The sequence below is a fragment of the Molossus molossus genome, unplaced genomic scaffold (genome assembly GCF_014108415.1).
Source record: "Molossus molossus isolate mMolMol1 unplaced genomic scaffold, mMolMol1.p scaffold_m16_p_10, whole genome shotgun sequence".
Classification (NCBI taxonomy): Eukaryota; Metazoa; Chordata; class Mammalia; order Chiroptera; family Molossidae; genus Molossus; species Molossus molossus.
In genome coordinates this window covers 37,236,079-37,243,155 of record NW_023425345.1, presented here as the reverse complement: position 1 = coordinate 37,243,155, position 7,077 = coordinate 37,236,079, and the positions used below count along the sequence as shown (strand labels likewise).

At 38.9% G+C, this 7,077-nt stretch overlaps 1 pseudogene; it reads left to right on the top strand.

The window, feature by feature from the left end:
• The first annotated feature begins 2,966 nt into the window (after positions 1–2,966).
• Positions 2,967–3,538, top strand: LOC118623679 (annotated as a pseudogene).
• The last annotated feature ends 3,539 nt before the right edge of the window (positions 3,539–7,077 follow it).

Sequence of the window (7,077 nt, the reverse complement as noted above, 5' to 3'; positions counted from 1 at the left end):
AGTTTAGAAACATTGATATTAACACTAGGGTTAGTAAAAAAAAAAAAAAAAAAAAAGTTGGAGGTACCAAAAGATAATCACTGAACTGAATCAGGGAATTTAAATATAAACGCATGATAATGTTGGGGTGGAAATTCAATTGAATTTGTTTTTATCCAGAAGTTGAAAGACTTCATCCTGTCATCATGGAATTATTATGGCTACCATCAGGGAAGGACAACTCCTTACTTAGGACTTTTTGTAGCTCTGCAGAGCAAGGTACTCTGTTCCAGCTGGTTGAAACCCAAGGTAATTATCTCCCCACTTTTAGGCCACTTAGCTGATGAAATTGACCAAACTCTTTTTCTATGCCATTGTCTTTTATTGATTTTTTTTCACATTAAATTTATTGAGGTGACATTGGTTAATAAGATAATATGGGTTTCAAATATACAATTGCATGACACATCATTTGTATATAGGATTGTGTGCCACTATCCAAAATCCAATCTTCTTTTCAAATTCCAGCAAGAAAAAAAAAAAAAATCACTTCCTATCTTTATCATAATTGTGTAAAACTCAAAATTTGCCAAATCTTCCGAACCATCAATCTACTTCTGTTCTTTGCTGAAATCTGTCTACTGCTCTCAGGCTGCATTTCCTTCAGCAGTTCCTCTCTTCTTAGAAGCAGGGCTCCGGGCCCACTCTCACATCCAGAGGGAACGACAAGCTGGAATAATTTTAGTCCTTGCCTCATTCCCTCCTTAGATTCAACGCTTGACTCTCCTATTCCCTTGCTGGTTCAGCTTCCTCTTCTGGAAAGTGAGGCTGATACTATGGGTTGCTTGAGCTAAGATAAATGATGTTTTGCAGAAATTTGCTAACAGCCAAGTTTTTCAAAAACAGCTAAACTACTCAGCATGTACTATGATTCTCAGGCCCTCACTGTGGCAGAATTTTCAACGTGACATTTCTATTTGTATGGCAACTTCTAGTTGGCCAAGACATGTTTGTTTGATTGGTGAGCTTTAGAGAAAAGGCCCGGTACCTATATGTCCCTTATTAAATCCGTAGTTGTGTTATTACACCCTGCAGGGGAAAAAAAAATTTAATAGTACTTCCAGAAGTGGGCAATGTTCCTGAGGTTAACTTTGCTAATAAATTTTCCAAACACCAAAAATTCACACTAACTCCAGATTATTTATTCAAAAGAACTCTTATGCTGAAGTCTGAGAACTGATGACTTTAGGAAAACATTGGATTTGTAAAGATTCCCCTTATAAATATTACTGTAATTTTCCTTTTCTCAAGAAATCTGAAACTATTCTATCTGTTTGACATAACTCTTCTCTGGGGCCTAAAGTTTCTGGGAAATGTCCTTGTGCTATGCCAGAGTCTTGGTTTAATTATGCTGACAATTCACAAACTTTTGAGACTGGTTTGCCCCTCGAGACTGAAATATTGATGTTATTTTAGATGGGTGCTTGGCTATGAAGATTACCATTTGATCTGCAAAGAGGACTTAGGAAAACACCCTTGATCATTCCTCTCTCTCTCAAATGCTTGAGTCACGCTGACTCCTGAAGTTATGGGTCATAAATTGCTCTGTTGACTGCCCTGCAAATCTGAGATGTACGACCCTGAGTCCTCAGAGGAACCTGGAGTAAAGAACTAAAATCTCTCCCCACTGAAAACTACATGATTATACTGGGGACTCTTCCTAGAAAGAAACTGCTCAAACTTGAAAAAATATAAATAAATCACTTTCTTCCTAGAAAGATTTCTTAATTTCGCTCCAAGGAATTCTAACCCAAAACATCCTATGGAAACCATTTCAAGAGTCCTATTTAAGAAAATTCAGATGAGTTTTTGGTGGCAAGTGCACTGTCTCTCCTAACTGTACAGCCTGTAGCAGCCAGGCATATTGAAATAAAAAGTGACTTGCCAGTAGCATTGGCACATCCCAAGGAGAATTTTGCCTGAAAGATCTCAGAAAAGCAAAGGCAGATTCCATTAACCTTTCCAATCCTATAAAATTATCGCCTGGGTAAACATCTATTTATTTATTTGCTTTGTTTTGCCTGCCAACAACCCTTCCCCTTTCTTTTGGCGAAGAATGCTCAAGAAATGGGCATGTGATTTCAGTTTGGACAATCAGAGTCTCTCTTCTTGGAATTTGGCTCTTGAGTGAGGAACCAAGAGGGGTAGAACCCTCTCAGAACAGCCCAGTGGAGTTAGTTCCTGCTCCTTAGACGCTTAGAGATTCCCTAGTCTCTAATCTTTCTGAGAGCTGGCCACTCAGCTTGTCCTTGATTTTGTGAGCTTAAGTTTTAACCAAACTTGGTCTCTTGTTTGCTACCGAAGAGCCTTAACCAAAACATATCCTGAATATAAAGGAATTCTATGAATTCCTGTGGGTGAAAGATCACTTGGATCAGAAAATAAAAACAAAGATTTCTATAAAAGGCATCCAGTTTCAAGTTGGAAGTGGAAAGATAGCGTCAATCCCCTCTCAAAAATTATCTCAAAACAAGGAAAATGGGAAACAGACCATACTAACTATGTTTGATGAAACTAAAATCATCTGTAGTCCTGAATCATAACAGTAACGAACAGAAGAACCGTAAATCACTCATTTGAGAGGAGGAAGACTCAAACTCCGTACCTGAAATGGTGAGGTGGGGGGAGTGGAGGGGATATATGGCTTTGAGAAGCAAACCCTGGAAAACTCCAGAATTCAAGGCAGCTGGTAGAGACACAAGGCCAAGGCATTGAAAGGAAAAGACTTAGCAGTGCCTTTGGTGGTCCTCAGGTCTATCCCTTGTTTCAACACTGTTTAGATGAAACAGCCCCAGGGACACCTCTCCCTCCAGCCTCCAACCACCTTCCAACCTCTTTTCCAGTCACCACCACCTTCAGAACCGTCTCAGCCATGGTGACCAGCCAACATCGTTTATTTTCAGCGTGACTCTTATTGCAGAACAACCATGAGCTCCCAAATTCATCAGAATTATTCCACTGACAGGGAGGCCACCATCAACCACCTGGCAACCTGCATCTGCGGGCCTCCTGCACCTACCTCTCTCTGGGCTTCTATTGTCACCAAGACAATGTGGCTCTGGAGGGTGTGGGCCACTTCTTCCACAAGTTGGCTGAGGAGAAGCACAAGGGCCCTGGCCTCTTAAAGATGCCAAACTAGTGCCGTGGCTGCTTCTCTTCCAGGACATGCTGCAGCCTCCCCAAGATGAGTGTGGCAAAACTCAGAATGCCACAGACGCTGCCATGGCTTTGGAGAAGAACCTGAACCAGGTCCATTTGGCTCTCCACGCCCTGGGTTCTGCCACACAGGCCCTCATCTCTGTGACTTCCTGGAGACCACTTCCTGGATGAAGAGGTGAAGTTCATCAAGAAGATGGGCCTCACCTGACTCACCTCCGTAGGCTGGGCAAGTGTCTCTTCCAAAGGCTCACCCTCAAGCAGGACCAGGAGCCTCTGGAGCCCAGAGGCCTTTGAGGGCCCCCTCTGCTCTGCGTTCCCCTGGTGTCTGGCTTTTGCCTGAGCCTCTCCCTGAAACCGCTAGCCATTCTTTTAACCACTGTGGAGCCCTGCCCCATGCATTGGACCAAATGGAAACAATAAAGCTTTTTGCAGCAAAGGAGAGGAAAGGGGGGGGGGAGAGAAAGGAAGAAAGAGGAAGGAAGGAAGGAAGGAAGGAAGGAAGGAAGGAAGGAAGGAAGGAAGGAAGGAAGGAAGGAAGGAAGGAAGGAAGGAAGGAAGGAAGGGAGGGAGGGAGGGAGGGAGGGAGGGAGGGAGGGAGGGAGGGGAGAGAAGGAAGAAGAGAAGAGAAGAGAAGAGAAGAGAAGAGAAGAGAAGAGAAGAGAAGAGAAGAGAAGAGAAGAGAAGAGAAGAGAAGAGAAGAGAAGAGAAGAGAAGAGAAGAGAACCTGTCTGAAAATCTATGTATATGGAACAATTAGATCCTGGGTCCCGCTCCCACCTAAACAGTCAGGTAACTCTCCCTCTCCAACTGCTACCATAGAGCAAGGAGTTTTCTCTCTGGCAATATTTCCCCTGGAGAGAGTGAATCAGAGACCAGACACGAAACATGGAGAAAGATAGGAGTGATATTTTGCACAGTAGACAGATGATGCCTTTAGATCCTTCCCTTCCCTGAAAGTGGGTATGAGATGAATAGAAGTGAGAAAGTATCCAAAGCCTTAACTGTGCAGGAAAATGTATCGATATGCTTTTTATGAAACTGTTGGACAGTATGGGAAGACTTCATCATATGTTCTTAGAAAACTAAACAGATGAAGAAATTAAGTCACTATAATAATATTACCTCCAGGTAGAAGAAAAAGTTGTACAAGAAGAAAAATAATCATCGCATACTACTTGGCTTAGGGGACAAATATTAACATAGCCTTAACAACGGAAAGACTGAATATTGTATTTAAGCAGAAATTGAGAACTGTACTGGAGGAAGTCAGTAAATATAATATATAAAATTGATAAATCAGAAAACTGAAATACAAGGTAATGCCAAAAAATACATATAAAAGAGTTCAAAATGATTGCTTCTGGGGATTAGGATGGGGTAGAGATGAAAACAAGTAACTACTGTGTTCTGCAAGAAGCCATTCAACATTATTTGTTTTTTTAAACTACTTGTACATAATAGTTTAACAAAATGTAAATGAACATTTTCAATCCACTAGGATTAGTTGAAAGATTAATAGTTTCATGAGCACTAATGAATTTTTATTAAACAGCAGCTGTAAACTGTTAAATTATACCAATAATTACATAAACATTACTGATGGTATCACAGACTTATCCCACAATTCTCAGTTTTCACATCTGTAATATGATAATGATGAAAATGCTTTGACTATATTGTACTAAGAGTTATCTTTTTAGACTCTAAATATAAATTATTTTGGTAGTAAATTAGTCATGAAATAATTTGAGAATTCAAAATACTTTTAAAAATTAAAATGGGCATATTTCTGAGTAGAAGCTGATATTAGCTACAATATGGGACAAAATAACAATGCCATGATTTTTCTCATGTCACATAACACTCAGATTTTTTCATTTCAAATAAGGTTTCAGTGACACTAAATATACAATACATTCATATATAACATTTACAAACTAAAATCTCCAGTAAAAATTTATTTATATAAATGCAAACATTAAACATACATTGCCATTCTAAAATAAAGCACTCCTAAATAATATTAATAAAAATAACTGATGTGCAAAACAAAGTCACTAACATGAAAGTGGAAATATGTAAGGAATAGTAAAAAGCTAATAAGAAGTAATATAAATATTTTTAAATGCTACCTTAAAAAAAAAAAAAAAAAGCAAAGTGTGCCATCTTTAAATAACAAATTTTCATACAAAATTTTCCAGCTGCTGAAAATATTTTTTTCAACCTCTAATAGTCTGAAGACTACTGAGGAGATAATTATGAGCCAATTTCAAATATATTCCTTTGGTTCTTACATCTTCAAATAATACCATCTCTTGTTTCATAGTTTCAAGGAGGTCTTTCTTTTTTTTCCTCACAAAAGCGGTATTTTACTGATAGCAACCCATAGTTGTTGTTTCGAAGAATGCATTTATGGCTTGTTTCATCTATGTTTAGAATGTAATACTATTGTGTTAATATTTTACTGGTTTGAAAAAACTTTGAACAAAAATAAGAAATATTCTTACAATAGAAGCTTGCAATACCACAATACAGTTGCTTAGAGCATCTTACCCAGAACAGATCTGTCTAGACTTGTTGACTAGGCGTCAGATTGCCTTTCATTTCAACTGAAAAATGGAATCATTGCTCTTGATCTTGAAATATAATTGATTCAGATTTCAGATATTCTAGTACTACCAAGTAAAATGTGATGAGTTGGTACTTTAAAGTAGAACAGTATACCTACCGACTGCTGGAATAGTCAAAGCTGATGATGCCATCCCCAGTAGACAGAAAAAATGTCCTGTACCCTGGTTTTCAGTTATTTATTTTTTAATTGAAGTATTCACCTTTATCCATAATACAATAATCTTTTAACAACTAATTTATAAATCTCAGTTGGTATCAGATACAAGCATCTAATATAATCGAAAAGCCTCAGAATAAATATGCATTCTGGAGAAGAAATATATGGCTATTATCTGATCATAATTACTTAAGGAAAGCAGTAATTCAAAATTCCTTTAACCAGAGTGGGAGTACAGACATATGGTTTTGCCAGTTGACCATTCAATATTAATTTGTCAAAATGTCACTAAAAGAGAATCTGAGTTCTACTTCCTGGAAATTGCCAACTATATGTTGAGATAGAAAGAAGCTTAAAAACGAGTGATGGTTTTTAGACTCTCCTCTTGAAGTCTCTTTAAACTCTCCGTTTCTCAATTTCCTACATGCTAAATAGTGGGGGGACTTGTCAACCTATTCTCCACCTTTCTGACACACTGAGAAATAACAGGAAGCTCTTTGGGTAGCCTGGTATATGAATGATCTGAGTGGAAAATTCCCTAGTAGACTTAGGTGGGTCACTGTAAACATCTGCCCTTCAAATGACCTATGTAATCAAGTACCACAAGAATCAAAGTCCACCATCAGACATTCACTTCTGAAGTTAAGCCCTGTTCTCTGTACTAACGCTCTTTCTGCCTCTGAAGACCCTGGGAAGGAAGATACATTCCACCCATGTTCTCGGTGTGGACTTGTGTTCCCACTGATGGCAGGACAGACAGACCACAGGACTACACTCAGTGTGAGAAACAATGCAGAAAGGAGGGATAAAGAAACCAAAGACTCTCTCTCCTGGTTCTTGGGTCTTTTCCTGGGCCCAGCTTGAATTTTCTTAGTGCAGTGCTGCTTTCTATAGTCACTCCCAACCCTACTTGCACTAGGCTGATCTCCACTCTGTTTATATTTGGAAGAGCCAACTGCCCACTCTCAACTTTAAACCAACCAAACCCAGAAGTTATAATGAGGTTTCTTCACAAATTGCAATGGGAAAGAGAAGCCGCTTTGAATGCAGACAACACTGAGTAGAAAGAGGACTGCAGAATGAATGGACAC